This window comes from Myotis davidii, unplaced genomic scaffold, assembly GCF_000327345.1.
Source record: "Myotis davidii unplaced genomic scaffold, ASM32734v1 scaffold47, whole genome shotgun sequence".
NCBI lineage: Eukaryota > Metazoa > Chordata > Mammalia > Chiroptera > Vespertilionidae > Myotis > Myotis davidii.
Window position 1 is genome coordinate 506,811 of NW_006298163.1, and position 9,019 is coordinate 515,829.

Here is a 9,019-nt window from a genome sequence, read left to right on the forward strand (position 1 = left end):
AGGAATCTAATTGTGACCTCCAAGTTCATAGGTTGACGCTCAACCACTGAACCACACTGGCTGGGCCCATCTCCAACCTTTTATCTCCCCACTCTTGCTATGTTTCTAAAACAACCAAAGAGCAGCATTGGACTGAGGAAGCAGGCTTTAGTCTCCTGGGGGTAATACAGGGGTCAAATCAATTCTGGAGATTCAACCTTAAAGGGCTGGCACCAATGCCTCTTCTCCCTTTCCTGGTTGTGAACTATTTTTAAAGTGAGAAATTTATGAACTTGAAATAATGTGAAGCCACATTTTTTTAAAAGCATGAACATATAGTCTACTTCTTAATTTTGAAAATATCAAGTTAAATACATCTATATGTGGTAGATACTACAGTTTTAAAAAATAAATTTCTTATTAGACTATTTCCCTAGAACAGAATGTTTGTTGCATAGAATAAATCTTTGGAGACCTTATTGGACATACAGCTCTTCTCCAGCCAACTGTGACAACAATAACAAAGGGTCAAGTTCTTGCTGTGGGAAAAGGCAAAGCAAACAAAAAAGTGCAATATGTTCCTTACAGAGATTTGCTTTGAAATATGATCCATAATAATTGCAAAAGAGGGAATTACTTTCCAGTAATTCTTTAGAAAACTACCTCATCTGAAAAGTAATTTTAAAGTAAGAAATAATGGAGTTTTCTAATTGTAATCTTCTCAAAATAAATAAATTCTTTTCACAGGGTAAAGGGGCAATGTGGTCAAGGACCAAACAATGAAGTGACAGTGCAGGGCCTCCAGGTGACCAAGACGCCATGAGTCAGTTACTGAAATTTTCTGATCCAGCTTTCTCTACTTGCAAGGTGAGATTCAACAATTGGCTTCTCAGAGACTGACAAAAAGTCACCATAATAACAATAACAAGAAGAAAGCTTCTACTGAAAAATTTTGAACTTTGTGAATACCTAAATCATAGCATCCAAACTATTGTAAGGAAGTGCATTAAGAGACTCATTTTTCTAACTTTGACTTTCCTGGTAAATTTTTTCTAAGGAGAATTTCAATGAGTAACAGGATTAAAAATATTTTCCAGATTCTAGAGATAAAATAAATATGGTGTATGTGATGATGGCAGGATGAGAGGAACAGCAAGGAGCCCCACACTGACCTGCTCCGACCCCTCTGCCAACATACCCCTATGAAGTTATTTTTCAGTCAAGAGGAGATGACAGAGTTTACTCCAAAAGTGATGCTGGGGTCAGAAACAAGCAAGCACTACAAAAAGTTAATTTTTGCTGCAAAATATGAACATTTCACTTCCCTATGTTTAGCATAGAGCAGAGACTTATTAATGAACTCTGTGTTTATGGGGGAGTTTTTGTATATGAGTTAGAAAAGAAATGTGAGAACCCCACAAATAGAAAACCCTACCCATTTCTCACAATCACATATTCTTGATGTATTTAATCTTTTGCAATGATTCCTATAGCAACTCCTCCTGATGGTAGCATAACTGAAGGCTACTCAAGTCTTGAAACCCAGTCCTGCCCTGAGCAGTTTTTTCTTTTTTCTTTCTCTCCTTCTTTTCATTTACTTGCTTATATTAAATCTGGGGTATCTTAGAACTCTTTTTGCATTGGCCCTCAGAATCCAACTAGAGGTAAGAATATGAGATCCTTTCTCATGTTAAAGACAACATGTTATTTTTGTTTGTCTTACTTTTGATTTTCAAAGCAGAGGCTCTGATTCATTTACATGTTCCCTCTCTTCATCACCACTTACAAATTCCTTAACAGCACTTATAAACCTGAGGAGGTGCTTCTTAAGGGGGTATTAATTAAAACTTGTTCCTAAAGAGTGAAAATATCACCTCTCCTCTGCCCTCAGTTCCAAGGTGATCAGGAAATCAAGAAGCTGAAAACTCCATGTAAAAATTCATGGGGTGACACAGGCAGCTTTTGTAATGGCAGCTTTGGGACTATATACTGCTTAAGAATTCAAATGGTAGGACATATTTCCCATTTCCTCCCTTCAATTTGTTTCTGCCCCCAGATACCACCAGCTCTAAGGAGTAGGCTCAGGAGTAGAAAATCAAATATTATTATTAATCACTGTAATTACTTTTCTTGGCCCAACTGTGGAACTGGGACACAAATCAAATTCTCTTGAGTGCAGTCTTAACTAAAACATGTTGCTAAGCCACCATTACCTCATCCTTAGTCATCTACAACAAATATTACTGCAACTTTTTTTTCTAAAATGTAATTGAAATTGTTGGTTTAGATACATTTAACTCATACAAGACAAGGTTTACAGCACTTTTCCCTAAAGATGGAGAAAAGTCTTATTTCTAACTCTTAAATATCCCAAAAACTTAAATGTAAATAAAATTAGTTCAAAAATTGCTTATGTACATTGGTATGAGAATACACTTCTGTTTGCCAGTTGAGAAAAATTACAATTTTAGAGTAAATAATACTTAAATACCTTGTTTGAAATTATAGCAGTTAGGAGAAGAAAGAAGAAAAAGAGAGAGAGGGAGAGAGAAACATCAATTAAGAGAGCGAATCATTGATCGGCTACCTCCTGCACACCTCCTACTGGGGATCTAGACCACAACCCAGGCATGTGCCCTTGCCCAGAATCGAACCCAGGAGCCTTCAATCCACAGATCAACGCTCTATCCACTGAGACAAACCAACTAGGGCTAGCAGTTTATACTTCTAATATCTTAGTGGTACATTCTATTTTCTGATAAAGGTACATGTATAATCCTCCATTAGGGTGCCATTCACATTGAAAAAATCATACACTGTGTATATATTAAGACAATTCTCCAGCAAATATTCTTTTGATCTTAAACAAATAAAAAACAGCATATTATGAAAACTTTCTGAAGAAAGTATGCTTTTTTTGTAATTTGCACAGAAGCAAATACTAACTATATTAAATGCATTCCATTTAAAGCCACCAATATGGGTTATAGAATTTACCAAAGTATTTATGGTCAAATGAAACTACTGGTTATGTTGTGCTATACTCAACAACTATTAGAAAGATTGTATTTTCAACCAGTGAATTTACTATCAGGTAGTCAAGTTGAGACCATTTGTCTGCAACATTTTTACCATGTATTTATATGTCACTGTGACTTAGCTTAATGGGTGTCAAGAAACCAAAACTTTTATTTCTCTGAGCTAGAATTCTTATATAATTTGGGGCACATCAATTTACCCCATCCACTTTAGTTTCCTCACCTAAAAAATTATTATAGAATCTCTAAGGTCTCTTTGATTATATGTTTTATAAGATTCTAAATTTGATTCGCTGACACTTTTAAGAATGTGTGATTGCACTATAATAAAAAAGACATCACCTTTAAAAAAGTTAGTATTTTGTAAGTCCAACGGCAGCATATGAGACATTCAAATAAGTCAACTCCTATTTTCTTTCTTGAAAAACATATATTGAAAGATAATTGACATACAGTAAGCTGCACATAATTAAAGTTATGATTTGATAAATTTTTATTTATGAAAACCCAGCATCACCACAATCACGATAACGAACACATCCATCACCCAGGTAAATTCTTCATGCTCCTTTATAATCCCTCCTTCTTGTCCCTCATTCTTTTTTATTGCTGAGAAGTATTTGATTATGTGGAGATACCAGAGTTTGTTTACCCATTCAGCTGTTGATAGACATTGCAGTTGTTTCCAGTTTTGGGTTATTATAAATAAAGCTACTAGGAACATTTGTGTATAATCTTTGAACATATATTTTCCTTTCTAAGAGTAGAGTTGTTGGAACATATAGTATGTGTATCTTTAACTTCTTAAGAAACTTACAGTCTGTTTCCAAAGGGGTTTTTTTATGTACATGCCCACAAGCTAAACATGAAAGTTCCAGTTGCTCCAATTTCTTGCCAACATTGGTATCCTCAGCCTTTTTAATTTTAGAAATTCTAATTGGTGCCCATTGGTATGTAATTGTGGTTTTAATTTGTATTTCCTTACTTTCAGCATATTTTCATGAGCTTATCTGCCATCCATCTATCTCATTGGTAAAATGTCTATTAAAATCTCATGCTAATTTGGTTTTTGTTTATTTATCTTCTTATTACTAAGTTGTGAAACTTCATTATATATTCTGAATGCAATTCTTCCCATCAATGGCTGTCTTTTCTTTCTCTTCACCATGCTTTCTAAGAGCAGAGTTCTTAAATTAGTGAACTCTAATTTATTAAACTTACTAGAGGCCTGGTGCATGAAAATTCATGCACTGGAGGAGGGGTCCCTCAGCCCAGCCTGCCCCTTTTCACTGTCTGGGAGCTTCAGGTGTGGGAGATGACCCAACGATCGGGGGAAGACCACCCCCATCACACCTCTGCTGCTGCCACTGCCAGCAGCGCAAGCCTCAACCAGCCCTGTTTACCTGAGCCTTGGGCAGTCCTGGGTGGCTGGGCAGCTGCCATCTGAGGCTTGCCTGTGCCTCAGGCCAGCCTTGGGTGGCTGGGGGGCTAAGGGGCCAGGGGACTCCAGAGGCAGGCGCGCGGCAGGGCTGAGGGGACTGGACACTGCCATCTTATGGCTGTGGGTGCCATCATCTTTGAGGGCAGGGCAGTCAATTAACATATTTCCTCCTAATTGGCTGTGGGTGCCACCATCTTTGTGACAGTGTGAGGGTCAATTAGCATATTCCCTCTTCATTAGATAGGATTTCTTTTATGAATTGTGCTTTTGATATTATATGTAAATAGTATTTGCCTAACCAAACATCACAGATTTTCTTCTATAATGATAGACATTTTCTTCTACAAGCTTTATGATTCTTTTATATTTAAGTCTGTGATCTACTTAATTTGTTTATATGGTTCAAAGTATGAACTGATATTTATTTTTGCACATATGACTATCCAATTGTTCCAGTAAAATTAACTGAAAAGACTATCCTTTATCCCCTGAATTGCCTTTGCAACTTTATCAAAAATGTATTGACTATAAACTCTTTGAGATTTGTCTTTTTATCCTTGCAGTTGTATCAATTTTTGCTTCTTATATTTTGAAGTTTTGTTATTAGATGCATTAATTCTTATGATGGTGTGCTCTATAATGAATTGATCCAATTATCATTATGAAATGAACTTCTTTATCCTAGTAATATTCTTTCTCTAAAAACTTGTTCATCTGATATTAATATAGACATTGAAACTTTCTTATGATTATTGTTAGCATGATATATCTTCTTCCATACTTTTACTTTTATAGTTAAACTGTATTTCTTCCAGACAGCATATAGTTATCCTTGGTTTTTTTTCCATTTGCCAATTTTTGACTTAATTGTAGTGTTAGGCAATTGCAATTTAATGTACTTTCAGAAATGATTTAGTTATATGTACTATATCACTATTTATTTTTTTATTTGTCTCATTAAATAGTTGAATTATAGCTATTGTTTCATTATGTATTTGTATCTGTCCCATCTTTTTCTTGCTCCCTTTTTCTTTTTTCTCTGCTTTCTTTTGGATTAGGATTTTACTAATTATCTTATTTATTTTAAAACTATTGATTACTCTGTGTCAGGCATTGCCCTAGACACTGAAAATACAACTGTGAGTAAAACAGACAAAATTCCTGTCTTCTGAGACTTATCTTGTAGTGGGAGAGATAACAAGGTGACCAGATGGTTAGAGTAGGATACACAAGGAAGAAATTGAAGTAAGAGGTTCAGTCAAAGGTCAGATCACACAAGTTTTTGTAGAACGTGGTAGGTGTTTGGATTTTATTCTCTGTGTGAAGAGAAGCTACTGACAGGTTTTGAGTATGAAAGTAACATGATTTGGTTTACATTTTTAAAGAATCATTCTGGCACTATGTGCCAAAGGTAGAGTAGAAACAGGAAGTGCAACTGAGAGGATATTGCAGTTTGCTAGGGAGAGAGATGAAGCAGTTCAGATTGTAAGTGGTTGTGGTTGGATTCTGGCTATATTTTTTAAGGTAGAACTCATAAAACCTAATAATCAATTGGATTTGGGAAAGGAAAGAGAAATTGGGATGATTTATAGGTTTTTATCTGAGCAACTGCATGAAAGCTGATGCCACTTGCTACAGATGACCAGGTTTGGACATATTAAGTTTGGGATGTGTACTAGATATTCAAATGAAAAGATCAATTAGGAAGTTGGATTGGAGCCCAGAAAATGAAGGGAGAAGTCATACTGGAGAAGAATATTTCTGATTCACCAGTGGGCTTGTGTAAACTTTTACAAAAATATCTCAATTGCTCTATCTCAGAGGAAGACCTTATTTTCTTGTGATGCAAATATAGTATGTTTCATTGTGCTCCAAGTTTAACACTCAGCCTATGTTGGTGAAGATTCTTTTGATCACATACAACAAAAACTGGCTGAATAGCTAAAGCAAAAAAAAAAAAAAAGAGGAAATTGATTGGAAGGAATTTTCTGATTCAGTCACAGAATTGAAGGAATATTGAAAATTATGACATAGGAAGAGCAACAACCAAGGCCAGACCAGAGATCTTCATGATAAGTGTTAGAGGAATTGCTATTAATAAAACTGAAGTCCAATGGCTTTAGGTCCTCATTGCAATGCTCTAAAACACCAGGAAAGCCATCTGTTCATCAACTGTTAGAGAAAGGGATTGAAATAACTCCTTGCTACTCAGAGTGTGGTCCTTGGATTAACAGTTTGCTTGGAATATAGAATCATATATCCCATCACATACCTAATCAATCATAATTTGCATTACAACAAGATCACCAAGTGATTAAAACACACTTTAAAGATTGAGAAACACTAAACTAAATATCTTCTAGCCATAAAGTTCTCTGATGGTCTGAATTAGGAAAATGTTCATATAGCAGCTATCTCAGTGTAAGGTCCTTTTGGGTTCTTACCCAAATTAACTTTAGGATTCCATGTTGATTTGTTTATACTGTTTTTTAGTGCATTGTGTATTATTTTCCTGTTAGAGGCTCTGAGTATTACCACATATATATGTATGTATCTCATGTTTGTCTATTTGTGTCAACATCTTACCACTTCAAGTGAAGTTTAGAAACTTTACTTTTATTTAGATCCCTTGATCTTCCCCATTTTTAAATATTATTATCTTAAGTAGCGAATGGTGTAACCATTTTTAGTCATCAGATTTGATTTATAAAACTCATGAAGAGAGGGATGGTTTATTGTATGTACATCTATTTCTGCTCTTTCCATTGTTTTTACTTCCTGATGCTTCAAAATTCCTTTGTTTGCTGTTTCCTTTCTGTTTGGAGAACCTCCTTTAGTCATTCTCCAAGGGCAGGTCTGCTAGCAACAATTATTTTAGTTTTTCTTCATCTGAGCATATCTTTATTTTCTCTTCATTTCTGAAGGATAGTTTCACCAAACATGGTATTTATGACTGACAGTTCTTTTTTTAGCACTTCAAAATTGCTTTGCCACTTCTTTCCAGCCTCCATGGTTTCCAATTAGAAATCCACTGTCATTCAAATTGATGTTTCCCTGAAGGTAGTTGTTTCTCCCTGGCTGTTTTCAAGGTTTTTATTCTGTCTTTAGTTTTTAGAAATGTAATTATTGTATATCTTAATGTTGACTTCTTTGGGTTTATCCAATTTGGAGTTTACTAAGCTCCTTGAGTATATAGGGGTTTTTTTTGTTGTTGTTATTTGCCAAAAATTTTTGTCATTACAGTACTTCCTTGAATACCCTTTTGGCCCCATTCTCTTTTTTCTTCTCCCTCTGGGACTCCACTGATATAAATGTTAGATCTTTTGTTATTGTCCCACAGGTCCCTGAGGTTCTATTCATTTTTTTCCAGTCTCTTTTCCTCCTATTGTTCAGATTAAATAAATTCTATTGACCTGTCCTCAATTTCATTGAAGCTATTCTCTGTCATTTCCACTCTACTACTGAGCCCTTGGTGAAGCATTTTTATGATGATCGCTTTAAAATCCTGGTTCTTGGTAAGCAGTAATTATTTTTATCATATCTTGGACATTGGGCTTTTATGTTAGCAGACTCTGGACCCTATTTAGATCTCTTATGATAGCAAACAGTCACTATATAATGTTTAGCACACAGGTGCTGGACTAATTTTGTAGGCTGTGGTTCCAATAACCACTTAATTTTCAGAGCCATGTTGTGCTATTTTTCTGCTTGTTTCATTGGTGCCACTGGACTCCCTCTGTTGGTACTAATTGGGGTGGTGGAGTATATTTTCCCCAAGCCAGGGTATCTAGGGCCTCTAGATGGGAAAAGAGATTCTCTGTCCAAGAGTACAAAGAGACTTTCTGGAACAGGTTCTTATTGTGGTGGGTTTCCTTGTTAGGACCACCCAGCCACTCAATGTCTTTGGATGTAGCTCGGGAGTCTCAGGCCTAGAGGGGAATTAGAGCACGTCCTGGGTTAGTTTCTTATCGCAGGGGATACCTCTTGCCAGTGCCTCTCTGTGTCTTTGGTTGAGGAAGGGAGTCTCAGCCCCAGTGAGAAATGAGCGCACTTCTTTGGGGCATTTATCACTAGCAGGGCTATCAATCAATCTCCATTTCTGATGCTGCTAAGCTTGCCTAGTGCTGTCAGGGCTCTTATTCAGTCCAAGGTATAAGTGAGCCTATCTGAAACTGCCTTCTGTACAGGTTGGGGGGTCAGAAAATGCTCATCCTCAGTTACTTCTTTTATTGGGTAAGAGCACCCCAAGACACCTTGAGGTTGTTTTTCCTCTAGTCCTGAGGTCTCTAATCAACTTAGAGTTTTCCTTTCGTATTATTTTTTAGGGAATAGCTGTACTTAACAGGGAGAAATGAATCTATACTATTTTACCTAGACCAGAAGTCCCTGGATTGAGTTTTTGTTGTGTTTTATGATTCTCTTTACCTCCTGCATTATCTTTTCTTTTTTAAATATATTTTTATTGATTTCAGAGAAGAAAGGAGAGGGAGAGAGAGACAGAAACATCAATGATGAGAGAGAATCATTGCTTGGCTGCCTCCTGCATGCCCCACACTGGGGA

At 36.1% G+C, this 9,019-nt stretch overlaps 1 pseudogene; it reads left to right on the forward strand.

Annotated features, from left to right (window-relative positions):
• The first annotated feature begins 798 nt into the window (after positions 1 to 798).
• LOC102764773 overlaps positions 799 to 9,019 on the forward strand; it is a 43,444-nt pseudogene continuing 35,223 nt past the window's right edge.